Source organism: Alligator mississippiensis, chromosome 14 (genome assembly GCF_030867095.1).
Source record: "Alligator mississippiensis isolate rAllMis1 chromosome 14, rAllMis1, whole genome shotgun sequence".
Taxonomy (NCBI): Eukaryota; Metazoa; Chordata; order Crocodylia; family Alligatoridae; genus Alligator; species Alligator mississippiensis.
The window spans coordinates 37,868,761-37,883,960 of NC_081837.1; the positions used below are offsets into that span (position 1 = coordinate 37,868,761).

General features: G+C 50.9%; 1 protein-coding gene across 5 annotated transcripts in view; it reads left to right on the forward strand.

Moving 5' to 3' along the window:
- Positions 1–8,718: 8,718 nt before the first annotated feature.
- Positions 8,719–15,200, forward strand: part of MLN (motilin) — a 33,599-nt gene continuing 27,117 nt past the window's right edge. For 2 of the 5 annotated variants that reach the window (XM_059717045.1, XM_019484901.2), the window contains exons 1-2: positions 8,719–8,917; positions 13,757–13,888. The gene's annotated coding sequence lies outside the window, so the exon portion shown is untranslated. The remainder of the gene's footprint in view (positions 8,918–13,756; positions 13,889–15,200) is intronic. The other 3 variants (XM_059717044.1, XM_019484899.2, XM_019484898.2) reach the window with 2 other exon arrangements.

A 15,200-nucleotide genomic window follows, 5' to 3' on the forward strand; every position in this document is an offset into this window, starting at 1 on the left:
AAGGCAGATGGCTTTGGCATAAGACAAGGAGTCAGGACTGCCTTGCAGAGATGGACACTAAAGCAGCTTAAGCTACCTGGAGAACTATTTTCTTCTGTCTAAAAAAAGAAGGTTATGGCTGTGACATGTTCGTGGCCTGGGTGCAACTCTACAGGGGCCCGATGCCTGACAGCTGAAGGGTCTCCAGATGAGCTCCAATGGCTGGAAGGTAAAGTTTAACCAATTCAGATTGAAAATAAGGCACCTGGTTTTAGCAGAGGGGCCCATTGGAGTATCTCCCAGCAAGCTATGGTGGGTGCTCTATCACGAGGAGCCCTTTAATTAGGATTAGATGTCTTCCTGACAGATATGCTAGTTCATCCACTAGTCTCTGGGTTAGATCCAGGAGCCACTGGGTGGCATTACCTGGCTGATGTTATGCAAGAGATCTCAGTGGTGCTTTCTGGGCTTCAAAGTTGTAAATGAAATCCTGGACCTACTGAGTCCAGGACATGTTCCACCATTAACTTTCACTGGGCTGGGTTACATGCTATGGATCTCTTTCCAGCCCACTGCCTTGCCAGTGATCTTTGAATTATCAACCCTTTGCCTGCCTCAGGGAGCCATCGGGTTGTGTGTGTTAGTGTGAGTCATGTACACCGAGATCCTGGCATGGAAATGGGCTCCCATGCACAAAGACTAAAGGCAGAGTCATCAGGGTGGATTTGCACTGCAGGGCAAGTGTGGCCCCCGTGTGACAGCAGTTCTGACCCTTGTGGGCTTGCAGGTCCTGGGATATCTCCTTTCTCATAAGCAAAGGAAAAGTAGGATCTAGGGTGCAGGTCCTGTGGACTCTGGGCAAGCTGGGCTGTGTGCCCTGCAGGACTCCGAAAAAAGATTCAGCCCCTCCTGGGGAGGTAAGGAAACAAGTAATTGAAGTTAATGAGCATCGCAGGCTGGACCCTTTAACGCTCCATTTGCAGGACACAGCACACAGAAGTAAGCCATGAATTTTTGCAGCAGTTCATTAACAGGGAGGTAAACGTCCATCCCCATAGAGCCATTAGCCTAGGCCTCTGCTAATGGCAGCCAATAGCAGCATCCTCCCTCCCTCCACCTTTCTGGGCCTTGCCAGCTCGGCCCAGCATATTACTTCCCTCGTAACTTTGGCAAAACATTGGGAATCCTGGGCACTCCCGGCACGTAAATGTAGAGCACATCTGCTTCTTCACGAAGGCTGGGTAGGTGTGAGCATGGGAAAGAAGGGGGACAGGACCATGCAGGCTGAGCATGTGAGAGAAGAGGAGAACAGAGCTGTGCATCCAGAGTGTGAGAAGAGGAGGCTGGGGCTGTGCACGCTGACACCTCATTGGTATCCACTCCAGTCTGGCACAGCTCATTCTTCACTAAAAGTGGCTACCCACTGTCTCCTTCTGGGTGCCTGCAGGAAGATGGCACACAAACACCCACAAACTCTCCCTATGCCTAAAGAAGGGCGTTTGTGCCCAAAAGCTTGCAATGAAAAAAATTTCCAACTATTTAATTGGTCAAATAAGAGTGATCACTTCTATGCAAAGAAAAGTTTGGACGCTTATCTTGCTGGGATCCTTTGACCCAAGCTGACTTCTTGCCCCTTGGGCAGGGGACTGAACTCGATGATCTTCCGAGATCTCTTCCAACCCTAATGCCTATGACATCTATGAAAACCTTGTCTGCAGGAAGATGAGTTTTCTGGGCCATGGCTCATTCCCAGCTGCCAGGTGTCCCTACTGCAGAACCTAGCACGTCCTCAGACACTAAAGAGCCCCCTTTGCTTGCACCTGAGCAAAGAGGCCCAGAGCTGAATGGACCATGGGAAGTGGCAGCTCTTGTCCCACATGGGATTGAAGGGGGCTGCAGGGCAGGATGTTTCTGAGGCCTTTGGTCTCCAAGGCTGTCAGTGCAGCCATTTCCCTAGCACTGTCCGGACAATAGTTGCAGGCTGAAGCCGGGGGAATCACAGCGCCAGGCCATTCACTTCTGCTCTGAGCAGGGGAAGTTGACAGTAGCCTGGCACAACAGCTGGGAAACTCCATTGCCTCATGGTGTGAGCAGGTTTCATCCCTGCTGCTTTGATTCACCACAAACTCACCAACTTTTCCCCTAGGAAATAAGAATTCCTAGAGGAAGGACTCTTGGGGTGAAGCAGATAGGCATTGATTGATACTGAGTGCCAGTGGGCAAGGATTGACTCACAGGGCAGCACTCGGCACAGCCAGAGCTGGGAGATGATCTGTCCTTTGCACTGACAAACATACTTGCTCAGGGCAGAGCCAGTGTTTGGAGGGCGCAGACACCTGACATGGTCCTCTCTGACCCACCCAGGCACCTGTGTGGCCCCTGGCTATTCCAGAGACCTTGGTGCAACACATCTTAGTGATGCTGTTTTCTTCTAGCCAAGTCCTGCCATGATGTAGTGGTGCTACCCCAGAGGTCCCCAAGCTCCTGCCTCCTGCTCAGGTAGTAGAGTAGGGTTATAATAGATAAAGGGCAGATGGTAAAGAGGAGGTGACCTAATGGGTCAGTCCTCTCCCCTCCTAGATGGCTGTAGCAAGATAGGCCCCAGAGGGGTATAGACCAGCGGTTTGTAGTTCGTGTGCTCTTGTTTTATGATCTCTTTGTTGGCAGTGATGCAAAAACTGATAACAGGGGCTTGCAAGGAGGAGTATACTAAATTTCCTTCCTGGCCTGGGGAAATGGTGTCTGCTGTACAGGGGTGAGCACACGGAAGGAAATCACAGCTGTGAATCCAGCACCGGGGCCACCTCACCCTGACAGGCTGGTCTTTGTCTTCATAGGGCACCTGCTTCACTGTGACCTGAGTCCCCTACCTCTGCTAACCCCCAATGAATGAGCAGGCCCAGAGTAGGAGGGGATCTCTCCTGCTGGCATCTTCTTACCCCTTGAAGCCTGCCAATGTAACCTCTCTCCATTTGCCCCCGGAGCCAACCACCCCAGCTAGGGTGATGGATTCTCCACTAGATCAGAGAGGGGTGTGAAGATCGTCTCTCAGTTATGGCAAGAGGGGGAGAGGCAGGACTCAGGGGTTGTAGTCATAGCTCTACCCCCAGAAGGATGTGTGATTTTTAGCTATGGCCCGTTCCCACTCTGTGGCTCAGTTTCCCCATCTCAGAAGTGGGGAAGATTAGTTCTGTGCCTGGGAGAGGAGGTGGGGAGGGCCAGGCTAGTGTTTGAAGACATCTTTGAAGGCAGGACACAGTTTATTCGCTTCCCCTGTCTCCCCGCAGAGCGACACACACCTTGTGTAAGCATCGCAGGCAGGACACAGCCTCTCCACATGCTGCAAGTTCAGAAGGAGTCACCCTCCTGCTGGGCTGACATTTTGAAGAGGATAAAACGTGTTGCTTTGGGGAATTCCTTCCACCGAACGTCCCCAGAGCTGTGCGAATCACCCCGGGGCAGTCGGCTGCATTTAGATCTGTCTCCGCACAGCTGATGGTGGAGCCTGAGCTAAGTGTGACCTCTGCCTGGTAGCTTCACCCTGGGCTTTGTGTCCTCACCCTCCTGGATTCTCCAGACATATCGCGCTCGCAGCTTGTCAGTGGCTGGCGTGCTGAGGGATGTGCAGGTGACAGGCAGCCGCCTAGTGCGGCTGAGAGACGTGTGGGCGAGTGGGAAGGTAAGTTTGGACTGACAAGGGAGGAAGGGAATGTGTGTTGGGGGGGAGATATGTGTGGGAGGGGATGAGACAGACTGAGATGGGTCAGAGGAGACAGATCAAACATTTGAGTCATCACTTTGTTGCCAAGGTAAAGAGTTCAATTGCAGCCCATTAATCCCACCTATGGGAAATGAAGGGCTTTGAAAAAGGCAGCAGTGTGGGCTAGTGGGTAAGAACATCAGTCTGTGAATCAGGATACCTGGGGTCCACTCCTGGCTCTGCCACTAACCTCCTGTGCAACCTTGGTCAGTTCACTTCACCTCCCTCCCCCTACCAACACCCACAAACAAAGGGAAACCATACTATTGAATTTCTTCTACAAGGCCATGGAGAAGAGCGCCATGTTCACAAGCAAGATGGGTAGCTGGTCAAAACCTGTGAATAGTTCCCTGAAAGATATTGGATCGTGTTCAGCAAGGGCAAAAAACATCACACAGGTTACACTGCTGGTGTACATGATCAGCAGATGGGTATAAGCAACAAACTGGTGCGGTCCAGTGCACGTGCATAGCAAGTGTGACTCAAAATGCTGAGGGGTAGAAGGAAAAATAATGGTTTGGAGAGTAAGAATTCAAACCCAAGCAATCCCATTCTACTTACTAACAGCACCCAGATGTTTATAGCCCTTTTCCTCTGGGGATCTCACAGCAGCTGAAAAGAAGATGGATCACAAAACCTAGTGCACTTATTCCTCTAAAGCAGATGGGCTCAGATTGGAAGTGGCATCATGAGACCATAAGTGGAGTCTCAGCTCCAAAAAATTGGGAACTGCTGCATTAAGGCCTGCTGCAAAGCCCACTGAAGTTGATGGGAGTCTTTTCTTGACATGAGCAGGATCTGGATCAGGCCCTAAAGCCTTCAAGCTACTGCAACACCATGGAAGACTTCAGGAAGGCCTTCGATACAGTATCCCACCCCACTGGTGAACAAGTTAAGACGCTGTGGCTTGGATGACTACACAGTCCGGTGGGTGGTGAATTGGCTAGAGAGTCGTACCCAGAGAGTTGTAGTGGATGGGTCGGTATCGACCTGGAAGGGTGTGGGCAGTGGGGTCCCGCAGGGCTCGGTTCTTGGACCGATACTCTTCAATGTCTTCATCAGCGACTTGGACGAGGGAGTGAAGTGTACTCTGTCCAAGTTTGCGGATGACACAAAACTGTGGGGAGATGTGGACACGCCGGAGGGCAGGGAACAGCTGCAAGCAGACCTGGACAGGTTGGACATATGGGCAGAAAACAACAGAATGCAATTCAACAAGGAGAAATGCAAAGTGCTGCACCTAGGGAGGAAAAATGTCCAGCACACCTACAGCCTAGGGAATGACCTGCTTGGAGACATGGAAGTGGAAAGGGATCTTGGAGTCCTAGTGGACTCCAAGATGAACATGAGCCGGCAGTGTGACGAAGCCATCAGAAAAGCTAATGTCACTTTATCGTGCATCAGTAGATGCATGACGAATAGGTCCAGGGAGGTGATACTTCCCCTCTATCGGGTGCTGATCAGACCGCAGTTGGAGTACCGCGTGCAATTCTGGGTGCCGCACTTCAAGAGGGATGCGGATAACCTGGAGAGGGTCCAGAGAAGGGCAACTCGTATGGTCAAGGGCTTGCAGGCCAAGCCCTACGAGGAGAGACCGGGGCACCTGGACCTCTTCAGCCTCCGCAAGAGAAGGTTGAGAGGCGACCTTGTGGCTGCCTATAAGTTCATCACGGGGGCACAGAAGGGAATTGGTGAGGCTTTATTCACCAAGGCACCCCCGGGGGTTACAAGAAATAATGGCCACAAGCTAGCAGAGAGCAGATTTAGACTGGACATTAGGAAGAACTTCTTCACAGTTCGAGTGGCCAAGGTCTGGAACGGGCTCCCAAGGGAGGTGGTGCTCTCCCCTACCCTGGGGGGCTTCAAGAGGAGGTTAGATGGGCATCTAGCTGGGGTCATCTGAACCCAGCACTCTTTCCTGCCTATGCAGGGGGTCGGACTCGATGATCTACTGAGGTCCCTTCCGACCCTAACAGCTATGAATCTATGAAAGCTGCTCTCTGGTTCAGAGGCAGCTCCCCAGCTAAGCTGATTCCTCCTCCAAGCTGTGTCCTCCCTAGCACAGAACACCCCTCGCCCTCTCCCTGTACCTGAAGGCTCCTGTTTACTCTGTTAGAGGTCTCTCTGTATCATTATCTTCCTCCAGCGCCTGCCTTCCTAGTTGTGAATTCCTCCGGCACGAACCTTACGGCAAAGAACTGAAGAACGTTCATCTACAACAGAGGCGTGAAGAAAAGAAAGCTTGTGTTCCCATTCAGAGTTGGTGAGAGATGTTTGCAGTGGTGGGGGCCTGAATGCCAATAACTTCTCATGCTCAGAAGCCTAGAGGGTGAGATAAGCAGTGCTGACAAGGCCTCCTTTGAACACTGCGATTTCAATCACCCACTAGAAAAGGACCTGGTGTTCCCATTTCTTTGCTTCTCCCTGGCTTCAAAGAACAAAAAGAGACAAATGTATTTATGCCTTTGTAGGCAGAGGCAAAGGTTGTCTCAAAACTGGGAGTGAAAGGGACAGGAAGGAAAAGGGGAGTTATTAATTAGGATTATTCATTATTATTTGTAGTGCGGTAGCTTCTGGGAGCCTTAGTCAGGGAGTAAGTCTCTACAGTGTCCGGCGCTGGGAGACATTTTTCATTGATGGTCCTTGTCCCAGAGGAGTTTCAAATCAAAACCCTGGTCCCAAGCGATGCAGATTTTTGAGGGGCAATGTAGAGCCCCGTCAGAGCTCGCTTCCCTGAGAGGCAAGCCCATCGGGTGCCTGGTGTTACAGCAGGGGGGCTGCTGGGCTCCTCCAAACAACCCGGCCCTTATTCCACTCCCTACGTGCGACTCTGGAGTATTTTTGGGTGAATCTAGCCTCACTGGTAGGGACCAAGACTGAGGCGCAAAGCACCTAAGTGACCTGTCTCACCATGGATCATCACAGCCAAGGCTTTGTCTATCTGGGAGAAAATCAGCTTCTAGATCCCTGAGGGGGATTTGAACCCCTGGTTCAACAAGCAAGGGGGAACCAGGCTGTGGGAATGGCTGGCTTTGAGGACAGTAGAGCAGAGGAGAAGACCGGAGCCAGTCCCTGAAGTGTGGGGTAACCAGCTGAGCCACAAGTTGCCTTTTAATGACTGCACTGCAGGGCTCAGGAGAAAGCTCCACTCTCCCTGGGCTAACCCACAATGCCTGGACGCTCAGACTCCCCTCGATATCAGCCTGGGGGAGCCAGCTGTGCATTGCTGTGCAGCAGAGAAAGGGGAAGCACTGGGTGAGCCTAGGTGATACCCTATCCTTGTGGATGCTGAGCTGTATCCTGATCCCAGCAACGCCGGCATAAACCTGGTTTGGATTTACCCTGGGGTGAGTGAGGGCATGGCCTGACCTCGGACAGAAGAGCTGTCTGTAGTTGCACAGCAGGAGTTTGCTTTAACTCCCTTGAATCGGGAGGGCGGGGCAGGCGGGGGGGGGCTTGGGAGTCTGCCTGAGAAGGGGAGGCAGGGGTTTTATTTTCCATAGAAAACCATCGCTGCCTTCTGCCTCCAGCCAAAAGTCTCCACTCCCCTCCATGGTCTTCCTCCCCTGACTGGATTAGCAGCAGCACAGGCAGCAGAGCTTGGTGTGGGGCACGTGCGAAATCCAGCCGGAGGGAGAGGAGCAAGGATAGGGCAAGCACGCCACCACATGGAAGCCAGGGATGGCAAGAAGAGGCATTCTTAACCCCTGGGTGCTGGAGGAAGGCGAGCTTAGCATCCATCCACTGATTGCATCTCAGTTTCCAGAGGATCCTGTGAGTCACTTCAGTTGAAGTGGGGAGCAGCGGGCAGGGGGAAGGGCTCCTTCTCTTTTTGGGCAGCTTCGACTGCTTCTTCCTCCCTTAGGATGAAGAATCTTTGACATCCTGTTATTTTTAGTTGCTTCAGGGTGAGAGAGAGAGAGAGAGAGAGATGGCAGAAGAGGTGTGGGGGGAGGAAACAGCAGAAGGAAGGGAGCAAGAGGGAGATCAGTCACTAGCTGGCTTGATAACAAATTCACTGACACAGGGAACAATTTTTCCCTGACGCTGCCAATTCCTTAATGACGTCGCCCGTTAAGGGCCCCGGAGGGAGGGGAACTTTGACTCTGCAGAAAACCCTCTGCTGAGACAGAACTGCTTTATTTAAGGCCCTGTAGGGCCTCTTTAAATATTAAAGGCTGAGCAATAATGGATGATGTTAGTTTAAGCTGTATGTGTGTAAGAGATGCTGCTATGAGAGCCCACATTTACCCAAGGCAGGTGGCTGAAGGTGTGTGTGTGTGTGTGTGTGTTTGTCCCGGACTGTCAGGAATAGAGAGAGGTTTATTAAGAGCTCTACAGGGGATGAAAGGAGATGCACAGATCCTGCTTTCAGTTACATTGGTGGAAATCCAGAGTGACCCCATGAAGTTACTCCAGTATTACCCTCTACTGCATCAGCTGGTATAAATCAGCATTACTCCATTGACTTCAGTGAACAGCCCTAGGTTCATTGCTCCCATACCGTTACTGCTCCTTGTCTGTGCAGCACTGAAGAGGGTCAGGGTCAGGCCATGTTGAATTAGGTTCTGTACAATGCATAGTAAAAGACAGCCTCTGCCCCAAAGACTGGAAGGGAAGGGAAAGTAAGTCTTGAGAAGGGAGAAGTGAGTTGCCAAGGGTCACAGCAGGTCAGTGGCAGAGTCAGGGATGAATCCCAGGTCTAACAGACTCCCAGTGCAGTGTCCTACCTGCTGGAGGATGCTGCCTCTCTGCTTGAGTCTCTACCAGGTCTGGCATAGTCAGAACATCCCATGCTGAATATACACAAGTCCTTATTTGTATTTAAACATACTCGCTGGGCTTCTAATTTAGAGCTAACCTGCAGTTATCATGCCAGGGCGCTTAGAGCACAACCAGGTGAAGATCAGTGGCTTGTGAAAGAGCCTCTCTCAGCTGAACTCTCATTTTGCTTTGTTCCCATGCTACTTGATTGACTTCAATGGTGACACTCCTGATTCAAGGAGAGAATCCAGCCTCCTTGGAGTAGTCAGCCTGCCTGGGGCTGCGCTCAGAGGCAGAAGCCCTTTCGTCTAAGCAGCTGATGTACAACCTAATTAAATCGGGATCTCTGCATTTGTCATCATCATCACAGAGGCCGGCACAGACAGGTCCATGGTACAATCAGCTGATGAACAGGTAACCAGGATTTCTGGGTTCACAGCCCTTCGCAAGGTGCTCTGGGGATCCCCACACGTTTGCAACAGAGGGTTATGTGACCTCTCCAGAGACTAGCACCTCTGAGGACCCCCTTGGGAATGTTTTTGATGGTCTAAATGCTTTGCTGAGCTGTGAGCTGAGCATGTGAGCCCAGGTTCTCCAGGGCAGCAGCAGCATAGTGCATTCAGAGCACAGATGACCTGCTGCCCAATGCTTTTGATCCCATGGTGTAGCTGTTGTTCAGATGGCCCATTAGTCCCCAAGACAGCACTATACCTGAGTGCTGGTAGTTAGAGCAGGGCCAGATAAGGATCCTTTCCTAATGGTAGCAAGGAAGAGGTGTCACATCCCAGAAGCATGGTGCTGACATCAGAGGGTGTCCAATCCTGCAAGGTGTTCAGTGACTCCCTTACCCCTTGCTGACGTTGTTGTGAGTGGGGGGGGTTTGGTGCCTCTTGGGGACTGGGTGTCTAGTCTGCAGCCCCTGCAGCTGGGAGAGCAGCATATCTGCACCTCTGAGCATCTCACAGCACGGGTGAGCTGCAGCACGCTCGGCTGTGACAGGGGCATCACTTGCACTCTCAGGCACTACTTGCCATTCCTGAGCAGTTCCCATCCTCTCCTGGGTGAGCTGTGCTGTTGACTCCAGTCCTTTGTGGAGTTCAGCTGATTTTCTTCTTTGTTCTCAGAGGAGGGGGAAGACCAAAGTGAAACCAGCTCTCCTTGTAACCTTGAAAAGGGCCTCGGGGGCTGAAACACAGGCCTTTTTGCCAGGGCATTGAGAGCTCCAGCGCAGCGGCATGGGACACAGGGAAAGAACGGCACTGCCAACTTCTGTGAAAGTTCAGAAATAACTGAGCTCCTCTTCTCTTGTAGGGGATCCTTGTGAATGTCTAAGACTGACGTAGTGCATTTCCACGGGCGCTTTCCTGCGCCTGTTGTTCAGTGTGTGTGGGGTCTTAATCCATGACCAGGGTTTAACTTATACAGAGATGCTGCATCCCAAGAAAAAACTTTGCAAATACATTGCCCTGAATTGGGATGAGAAGGCATCAGCACAAATCAGAGCACGTTATTGAATAAATTTGAAACTTTTTTTGGTTCTGATTTTGACTTTTTGTTTTGTAATTAAATTTATATAAAAAATATATGGGTTTCAAATGAGAAATCCAAGCTTTCTGCTTTGAGAAGGTCAAAGGGGGACATTTCAGCATTTTCAAAGCAGTTCCCCCAACCAGGTTTTAAATGAAATTGGCCTGCAACTCGTACCTTCTTGTAAAACAACTGCAGTGTCACTGAAACAGCATTTCCCAATGGGCAGCATTTTTATGACAACTTTTTTCTGATTTGATCTAAGGAGGGGGAATGGCAGAGAACAAATGTAAGGTTTCCAGGAGAGAATGGGCTGGGAGGTGGTGTTGGAGCAGCTCTGAACAAAAATACCTTCTGAGCTTGGCTCACAGGGGAAGCTCGGAAATGTAAAGGAGTAGGATGCAGGGGGAAAAAACATAACAAAAAAGACCGAGAGTGTGGAGATACCTACCACTTGGAGGCATTTCAGAAGGGCAGCAGCTGTTAACTTCTGTTTGTTATGTGCAAATGTAGCAAAACTGCTCCAACTTTAACACGGCTTCATCCAGGGTTAAAGTCGCAGTGGCTGTGCTGCATTTATATTATTCTCAGCTTGTCCACAGATAACTACTAGAACGTAACAGCTGCTGCCTTTTTTAAATGGCCTCAAACATACCCGCGTTCATGCCCTTAGATACCCAGAGCACAAGTGGCAAAGCTTCCTTTCGCTCCCCAGTGCCGGGAGAGCAAAGCTGGCTAGTACTGAACTATGGCTGTCCATAACATGCAGGCAGAAGGTGACAGCTCATTTCTGCCAGCGCTCTCCCCTGATGTAGCTGGCACTGGCCACTGCTGGGCACAGATGGACCAGGCATTTCAGTGACCTGATCCAGTGCAACAATTCTGAGGTTTTTGCGCCGCATGATTAGTCCCGTTTGGTAACAGTCAATTAGCTATCGAAACATTTTATTGGGATAATAAATGCAGAACAGATGTGCAGGGCCAAATTCACTCGCTGGCATAAATGAGAGCAAAGGGATTTGGCCCTTTCTGCTTTTTTGGGGGGTGGGCGAGGGAGGTGGCTCATACAGAGGCAGCAGCAAGGCTCTCATCTCTGCCATGCCCTAGCCCAAGAGGGTGATGTCTGGGTGTGTTACCCACTGGGCAGTGTGTGCTAGATGCCACCCTCATCTGCTCCAGGCAGAGGAGAGGCAAACTGACTTGACAGCCAGGTTCTTTAATTCAAGCTGTGTAAAACTCATCCTTTCAGTTTGGAGGACCCCAGAATGTCAGCCAAGAAGGCAGCTGTCACGTCAGGCCTGTTAGAAGACCCAAACCCTTGCATTTTGCAATTGGTCCCTTCATCTGAGAAAGGCGGCTCCCTCAGGACCTATCAGCACTACTCCAAGACCCCACCAAATGGACATGCTAAAGAGTATCACTTCCTGGAGCTGTTGTACATGAGCATAGACCTGCAGAGAGGACAGTCCGTATAGGGCATTAAGATTTGCCTGAGGAAAGCTAGTCCTACAATCCTTTTGAATGGTAGTTCCCAAACTAAGGCTTGGGACCCTAGGTGGGGTCACGGCACTCAAACAGTAGGGTCCCAAGCCCTACAGAAGCTCGATGATAGCAGCCAAACTTGGACCAGAAATGCAGTTGTGAGCCTGGAAGCAGGGTTGACATGGGAGAGGATTAGGAATTGGCTTAAAGGAATTTGTTCCATTAGGAGGAAAAAAATGCTAGGGTAGATTTCCGCTTTGAGGTCATAAAACCTGAGGGGACAATAGAGGAAAGGAGCCCCTTGCTTCTTTGGGTTGCTTCTGTTTGTTTAATTTGCCTTTAATCCCTTCCTATCAAGGCCCTCGCACTGATACATTATTTATGATGCACAAATAGGAAAGTGCCGTGGCAACCATTCCATCCTCTGGAGCCAGCCCATGCTCATCAGCCAGAACTCAGAGCAAAAAACAATGTCTCTGCCTTCTGTGTGGGAGGAGGAGAAGGAAAGTGTTGAAAAAAAAGATAAAGACTTCAAAGTACTTGAGCAAATATTTACAGGTTCCAAGACAAAAATATATCTACAGTGTCATCCGGAGGATATAGGGGCTCAGGCTAGAAGCAAAGGCCACTCGCAGCTCCATTTGTTATATTGATTTATAAAGACTATGTATATTGATTTTCATGGGCTGTGCATTTAGCAAGGATGCGCAACTAGGACGAGACCTGTACTCCGGTGTTGGCAAGGGGCCATGGAGATGATTCCTGCCTGTTCCCTTTTTTGTAAAGTTAAAGCTTTGAAAACACCCCCTTGAGCTAGAGGAAATGTGATGCAAATGTGGAGCTTGCTCCAGGTGCGGAGGAATCCCTAGCTGGGGATTTACCTGTTAATGCCACAGTTTGAAGCTATGTAAGCCTAATCCTGAGCAGTCCCTTCACGCTGCTTCAGGAGAACCTGAAATGGATCTCTGGGCACATCTGGACTGAGGTTTAGCCATCCCTCATCCATTGGGAAGAGGAAAACTGGAACTGGATTTCTGGATCCATCTGAAATGGAGATATAAGTGGACCACAGAGGCCCTGAATGCCCTCAGGGATGTGCCTGCCAAGTGAGAGAGCAAGTAGAGCCAAAGAATAAAGTTGCCTGTTTAGCCTTCAGATGGGGATAGTTCAGGCTGGTGGCCTAGGGACTTTGTGTTGTGTGTGTTGTTGCCAATCCTCTGAGCCGCACAGAATGACAGCACTAGCCAGGGCCATGGGTGCTGTGCACAGACATTATGTAAGCTCCTTTCGAACCTCTGTGTCCATGCCCCTCCATCCTGCCCCAAAGCTTCCAGGCCCTGGCTCCCAGCACGCAGTCAGCCAATGCACCTCTGTCCCTGCCCCTTTGTCGTGTTGGTAAGAGGCTTCTGTGTAGATGCCCAGCTGAGTCTCCCATGTTCCATCCCCTTCCTCCTGCTGCATTGAAGCTCCATGCCCTGGCTGGTATCAAGCACACGGGGGGGACTGTGCCACAGAGCAAGACCTGCTGGAGAAAGTGGCAGAGGAGCCATGTGTAGGTAACCACATGCGCCAAGCTGACCTGTTGCCCTTGGACAAGTAACAGCAGCTTGTTGTGCCACTCACTTCCTCCTGTGGGGAAGAGGCTGTTTGTTCCCCTCTCTACGTGGCTGAACTTTTAGCTGCCAGGCACCACTTGCTTTTCCCCCTTGAGACAAGACAGGTGGCAGAGATGATGCTAATTTGTTGCAGTTCAGTGAAGGTAGGATCCTCTCAGGTAACTTCTTCATTGACACTTATGGGCACAAAAACATGATTTATAGAGTTGGGTCCAGATCCCAAGCCTGGAAGGGCTTTGACCTGGGCTCTGGTTCAGACCCAGCATGGAGATAACAGATCTCTGTGCCGGTTTGAGAGGGGAGGTCTGTACCTGGGTTTTGGGTTGTGCCCTGTCTCCAGCTGACAGGTTACCAATGAAGCTTCAGATCAAATGACTCGAAAGCAGCTGTGTTGTTTAATAGCTGAGGGCCTGCAAAGAACTGTATGCGCGGGTGACTCTTTTTGGTGTTTGCTTTGCTGAAAAATGTACACGCTTGAGACTTTTTCAGGATTGGGCCCCACTTTTCCAGGGCAAGGTGGAGGCTGCCTGTTGCCATGTCTGTGCTGGAGGGGAAGTGGTGAGTGAATTCATGTGAAAGACATTAGCTTGATAGCCTTTCTCAACACACAACTCCTGTTTATCCACAGAGAAGGTACAGCATGGGCTGAGGGACCGGGAGCTTCCCAGGGTCATGTCTCAGCCCTGACCACCCAGCTTCCCAGCCACTATGGGATCAAGGCTAAGCTTGAAGCCTTAAGACCCAGTTCTGGCATGACTCGGTGAGTACCTGGGACCTATCCTCACATCTGAGATAATGTTTCAGTGTTGTGCCTCCGAAAGTCTGCTATACCTCCGGTGGTCTGCATTGTACCTTGGAACGTGCGCATGCATGCGTGTGTGTGTCTGTATTCACAACCTCAGGCTCCCTAGAGGAGGATGCAGTTGTTAGAGCACAGCAGGCAGCCTATACAAATAGCCAATCTCATTGGGAGTAACCAGTGTGTCCTCTAAGCTCATAGGCAAATTCAGGATATGTCTTACCTCTTAGCTCAGAGGCCTGGGTTTCCTTGTCCCTGGCCCTCAGCGGAAGGTAGCTCTGCAGTAAGGTGTGTTCTAGTCAGTGCTAGGTTGTGCTTGAACCTTTCAGGAATAGCCCAAGGCTGAAAGAGCAGAAGTGGCTGCAGGTCAGGACTCAGCAGAGCCTTGTGGGAATCCACAGTAAAATCACAGGTGGGTGCAACTGGGCTAGAATGACGTACCTTGGCAGAGCTGGGACAGGGTGGTGAGAGCTGTAGCAGGAAGGGTGCTATGGGTTGAGGTACGTTGATATGGGGGGGGGGCCAGGCTGTAAAGGGGGCTGTTGGGTAAGATTGGGGTGTACTGGCAATGCTATGTGCAAGGAAGCACATAATGGCCAGATGGGTGAAGCTGCACTTGCAGGAAGGATCTCAGAGCACCCTGTCAAATGTTGCTCTCATTTACCTTGGCACATGTTAGGAGTAACTCCAGTTCAGTAGGTCGAGTTAGGCTGGTGTAAACCCAAGCAAAATGGACCAGGATTAGATAAGCGATTGCTTCCATGATTCAGGTGCTCACCAAGAGGGAGACACCTGCATAGCCAGGATTTGGACAAGACGCCTGCCTTTGCCCAGCTGGAGCAGTGCAGGCTGAAGTCATTGCCCCAGTAAGAATGGCTCAAGTAGCAGTGACACACAGATGGTACTCACTGACTTACAGGTGACAGTAAAGCACTCGATGGCCAAGATGACTAGCAACCACAGGGCACCCTGAGCTAGCAGGAGCCAGAGCAACCTAACAAGAGTGGGATGAGAGAGGCCTGAGGCTGCACACGCTGGGAGTCTGGTCTAGTGGCTGCAGCATAGGGTCAAGGAGCAGGGTCCCATTGGTGAGATCAAGGACCAGCAACCTCTCCTTTCACAGCATCTAAATGGAGCTTACACAGGGCGCAAAGATTATCTCTCAAGCATCCTAGGGCCAAGTCAAATGCTTAGGTGCCTCCCTTAGTATCCTGGAGCCCAGTGTAGGCTCCAGGGATCGCTGCTCAAAGTGCTCATCATTTGAAGTCGGTGG